This window comes from Ischnura elegans, chromosome 11 (assembly GCF_921293095.1).
Source record: "Ischnura elegans chromosome 11, ioIscEleg1.1, whole genome shotgun sequence".
Classification (NCBI taxonomy): Eukaryota; Metazoa; Arthropoda; class Insecta; order Odonata; family Coenagrionidae; genus Ischnura; species Ischnura elegans.
In genome coordinates this window covers 7,362,385-7,368,288 of record NC_060256.1, presented here as the reverse complement: position 1 = coordinate 7,368,288, position 5,904 = coordinate 7,362,385, and positions in this window count along the sequence as shown.

Here is a 5,904-nt window from a genome sequence, read left to right as displayed (position 1 = left end):
ATCGGTTGTTTTGACCTTATTTTACTATGCTGCCTCATGCCTGTTCTCGCTGAGTAATATTTTTGCGACCTTCATTCTTGGGTTTCAAACGTTTGGATTACTTATAGTGCATATTGTAGGGGTCCATCCCTCCCAAGGTCTCGGAGACCCCGATGTTGGAATGACTCCATGAATTAATGATGTCGTGCCGTACTCCTCGCGAAAAATCCTGAAATTTCCTCTGTTTACTCTCTCGCGATTCCTCCATCTCGCTTTCAATTCTCACATTTCAACGGTCGATGCGATGCAGAAGGGCTTTTGATGTTATTAAGGGAGGACCCCTTTTCAGTAAAGCAAAGGATGTCCTTATTCCCTTCACCAGACCTATCCTTTCCCCTTATTTTTGACGGTCCTTGGCGCACGACTTTACTTTCACCGCGAATCCAAACATTTCACTTAGGCTGTGCAGGAGAAATACTTGGGTCTTCCGAGGCCGTCCTATATTCCACGGAAGAAAATATTGAGGGAGTTTGTGATCTTTTGTAACCTTTGTCCTTAACGGGCCCTCCTGGAAGAGGAGGTACCTGTGACAGCATAGGTAGATTCTTCTTGTTTACTCTGTTACCTTGGCCTCGACTCGTTTCTAGGTTTCTCTCTCTAGGTAAATAAATGGCTATCGTGGAAGAACTCGGCGGCTTACTTTGAATTTGTCTTCCATTAATGGCTAAGTATTTGTATTTACAGTTTTTATTGAGCTTTCCACTGTGGAAATTTAAATGAATTAGCCGAATCGGAAGAAACAGTATTGAATTATAGCTGAATTAAGTTTAAATGTAATTATTTCTGCACTAGATGGAGTAATATGTGCCATTCTTGTGTTGTAACTTACTCAGAACAAGAGAAAACTGCTTAAAGAGAGGAAATCCGATGTAAGTATTCCGTAGCACGTCTAGAAATTAGTGTCGGCGAAGGAAAATATTGAAAATTTTGAAAGAAATGTATTGAAAAGTGTTTATTCTGGAAATATTAAAGTTTTTATACTTCCATAAATGTATGTTAACGTGTCCCTACGTTTATGCTAAACTTTTTTGTTTTATACATTGAAACCATTTTCAGCATTATTATTTTGGATTTAAACAATTTGCAGCTTTATTATTATGGATGACGTTCATGTCCCCCCTCCCGAAGTTCGCCCTTGTAAGTCACCCTTACTTGCTGCTTTTTGTATGAAAATACAACGTGACGGTTTTTAATAAGAGCGAAATGCCCATAGTGATGGATCATTAGTGAATAAAAAATCATTTTTTCCACCCGTCAGAGATATAGATCCAGCGATAGGAGATCGTTCGTGCCATCATTTTCTGAACCACACGGTCATTCGTTCCCTTTTTCCATCGCGTATTCCATATGTACTACCAGGGGCGCAGGCAGGAATTAAGGCTGGCGGGGGGGGGGGAGGATTTAGGTGCAACAAATACCGGGTGTGTGGGGGTATGGTATACCCACCAGGATAAGCGGTATGTGCGAGATTAATAAATTGCGGAATTTTAAGATAAATGGTTCTAAATGGTGAGTTTTACGGCTTTCTGAGGGATATCTATCTATCTAAGATTCCCCTCTGCCGCTCACCTGGCCGTGATGGTCTCAGTCCTGTATTCGTTCGCAACTGTGCTCAGACTCTCTCAGTTCCCATTGCCCTCCTTTTAAACAGCTGCTTCCACTACGGCATATTTCCATCGCAATGGAAAATAGCAAATGTTATTCCTATCCATAAAACTGGCCCTAAAAATGACGTCTCCAATTATCGGCCCATCTCAATACTTCCCGTTCTTTCCTCGGTCTGTGAAAGGATCATCCTGAACCGACTTTACTACTTTACTTCTCCCTTTCTCTCCCCGGATCAGCACGGCTTTCTTCCGGGTCGCTCTTGTCTTACAAACCTATCCATATTTCAGCAACATGCCGTACAATCGATGGCCGAGAAGTCCCAACTTGACGCCATCTTTCTTGACTTTTCCAAAGCCTTCGACACCCTTAACCATAAACTTCTCCTGCATAAACTCGCCTCCCGCTTTAATATCCATGGCAACTTCCTCAGTCTCTTGTCCAGTTTCCTCCGTGACAGATCCCAAAGAGTAATACTCGCTGGTATCTCATCTTCCTGGTCTAACGTTACCTCCGGAGTGCCTCAAGGTAGCGTTCTTGGACCTTACCTCTTCAACCTATATACAGTAGAATCCTGATTTAAGGTTTTTCAGGGGGGACAAAATAAAAAACACTAAATGCGGACAAACACTAAATGAGGACCTGCCATTTTTTTCAGGTTTTAGGGTCTGTAATGATTGGAATGGCTTTTTATGAATAAAAAATATTATTTCAAGTGCCTAAAAGGTGCTGAATGCAGCAAAAAATTCTTTAATGAAATGTTCTCTGCCCTATGAAGGTTGGATAATACTTTTCAGGAATCGGCTAAAAAAAATGGGTGGTAAAAATAAGTAATGAGAGGATGACAATTGTTTTAATGAAATATTTTAAGAAAATTCTAATAAACATCAACTTAAAAGCATTCCCACACGGATTATTACTGTGCGCATTAGTGATTCCATTTTTAATCATAATTCAGTGATCTCGATGAAATTTAGAATTTTTTCTGTAAAAGTGACCTGTAGGTGACTATAGCATTTCTAATATAATAAGAAAAGGTTTAAGTAGGTTCTCAAAAAATCGTCATTAAAGATGAGTGAAATAAAGGGACAGCAGAAGATCGCTAATCTCGAATTATAAACTACCGAATATCTAGTAAAACAGAGGTTTTCTGGAATTTTGCCAACTTAACGTTTTCTGTTGCCTCGGCGAAACAAGGGATTTATGAGCCTTTAAAAAGCCTCCTATGCACACATTTTGGATTTCGAGGTCATCCAAAAAAGTAGAATCTTATTTCTAGTATGCGTACAAGTCGATGGTGATTTAACACGATGATAACACCAGATTCGTTGTCATACATCCACGGCCTTATGCAGGTCGAATGGAGCCGGGAGAAGTTGCTTACGCGGCGCGCTGATCACCTTGACTCCGACTCGCCTTGTTTCTCGGCAGCTTTTAATAAAATTTGGTTGGACCTTGAATGACGATTAGCTAAACTCTGTTAAGTGAAAAGGTTTAATCTTCAACAGAACTGGATTTCATCCGAAAAATTGTCAGTGCCTCTGGAGTTTGGCAATTTCGTCAGGGTTATGATGTCGAAGTCAACCACCAAGGGATACCTGCCGGATTTTCGTATTTTTCCGCGCTCGTCTATTCTACCGTGAGTATGCGGTGATTTTTTTTCCAGCATGAGCGATTTATTTAGAGTCATGGACCGTGATAGTTCGTCAAAACTCCGATTGTCATTCTCTTTTGACATTAATTAGCACCCGATAAATATTTTTGAATCGACAGCGATATCAACCAGCCGCATGTCGATAAATTTGCTCCGGGATATCTAAACTACGATGTAAAATAATGTTGTTCCGTAGGGAAAGAATGCTCTCACTCACGGTCATGACAGGGGAAACACTTCCTCTGTTCTTTCGCTGTTCCTCCGTGGAAACTGACCTTCGAATGGATTGTAGAAAGAATCTTCTAGTGAACTGCGCAATTGATATTGGATCTCCTCTTTTGAAAAGAGAAAGTAGCCGACTGGAAAAATATTGGGCTAATAATCGACTGCCCGTTGGGAGTAGAGTTGAAAGGAGCATAAGCCATCAATTGAAAACATAACGAGAAAACCATTATTGTAGCGGCCCTAGCGGAGGATAACTCGTGTCATCAGTCGTCACGTATCATCGAAGTCAAGTTCAAGAAGTGAAGGATAAGGTAGTTCGAGGTTATTAAGGGATGACTTTGCTCCATTAGATCGGATCTGATACAAAAAGTGCCCGGTGTTTGGATCAGAAGGGGAGCGAAACGTTACGAGAAGACTAATCACCCTACTTGCGAGTTGAAGGTCGTAGCGCTGCGCTCGCGGAAGAAAGCAGTTGAAGAAGCGTTCCCCGATAGATTCTATCGACTCTTGGTAAACTTTCATGAGACTGTTCTTGTTGATGAGCATAAATTCGAAGATTTGGATGAACCGTCATGAAAAAACGTTAAATCGGGCAAAAAATTCTTGAGCGGGACAAATTTTTACGACCATAAATGCGGAAAAACGCAAAATGCGGAAACACTAAATACGGATAATTTTTACATTGTCCTAATAGGGAATGAATCGGGACCGCAAAAAATAAACGCTAAATGCGGAAAAACGTTAAATGCGAAGACGTTAAATCCGGATTCGACTGTATTGATGACCTTGCCCCCATTGTCCGTTCTTCCCAAGTCAATACATCACTCTATGCTGATGACTGCAAACTATTTAAAAAGATAAATAATCTCGCAGACTGTAATATGGTACAGGATGCCGTAAAAAAGACCACAGAGTGGTGCATTCTCTGGAGGCTGCCATTGAACTTTAAAAAGTGCACCACAATGACAATATCTGCGAAGAAAACTCCTATCCTTTTTGATTATGCAATTAACTCCTTGCCTCTTAATCGTGTGTCATCCATGAAAGATCTTGGAATTATTTTCGACCAAAAACTTCTGGTGTCTGAACACATTAATGCGATGAAATCTATAGCCATGTCACTCTTAGGACTACTCTATAGATACCGGTATACCTTTTCATGGATATCTCCAGTACTAAGGCACTCCAATCCTACTTCACAACCATAGTTATTCCGGTGATCAACTATTGCTCCCCAATTTGGTCAATGTCTGCTCCAACTAATCTTGCCACCCTTAACAGTGTTACAACTTTTTTTGAAAAAATTGTAACATTAAGAAACCCAAATCTCCGCGAGTCACCTACGAGTGCAGTTTTATCCTCTTTATCCGTCCCTAGTTTATCCCTTCTCCGACTTCAATCAGGCATCAAATTCATTTATAATACCCTTAACTCCCACTTCGACACTCCTGACATTGTTTCCTTCCTCAACATTAGAGTACCTTCCCGCAACACCCGATCTACTTCTTTACTCCACATTCCTACACCCAGGCTATCTGTAATTAAGCGCTCACTTTTCCATATGCTTTCCCTTTTAATAAATTCTCTACCCGGTGATATTGATCCGTTTGGTCTGACACTTAAAACTTTTACTCATCGGGCATTAACATATTTATCGCATAAATGACTAGATAGCCGGATAAATGTTTGTTTTTCTTTTTTATTCTATATAAATTTGTAACAAATAATTATTCTTTAAATATTTAATATTTGTTGTTATAAGTGCACTTTAAATTGGCAGTATTGCTGTATGTGTATCTCTTTATTAAAATAAAATAAAATAAAATAAAATATTTTATTAATAATTACACTATTAACGATATCAATCCAACTGAGTAAAATGGATTAATGTTAAAAATTTCTCTGAGATCTGGGGAGGGGGGGTTTATCCCCCAAAGTCCGCCACCCGCTGAGGCACTGTGTACTACAGTCATTCATTGCATTTTGCTTAATTTTGTTGAAATCTTGCTTATGCATGTCTACATCAGGGTGCGAGAGAGAGATAACTATTTCGCGAGGTTATCTGGCAGTTTTTCAGTCCTGGCAATATTCTGGCACTTTCCCAACCATTCATTCCCCTTAAAGTCTTAATGGCTACTGATGACTATACTCCTCTGTATTTGGTTGATAATCAAAGGCGTCAAGATTGGCAAAATTATTGGATAACTTAACTATTCCTTTCAAGCTTTTAGCTAAGATTGTCTCCACACTTATGTGTGATTATCTTTCGCTAAAAATTTAAAACGGATGATTTTAGCTGAAGTGCTGACTTCCCCCTGTGAATGACCTCTACGCATGTTTTTTTTTGCTAAGCTTACGAAGTTTCCTTATGCGTGTTATAC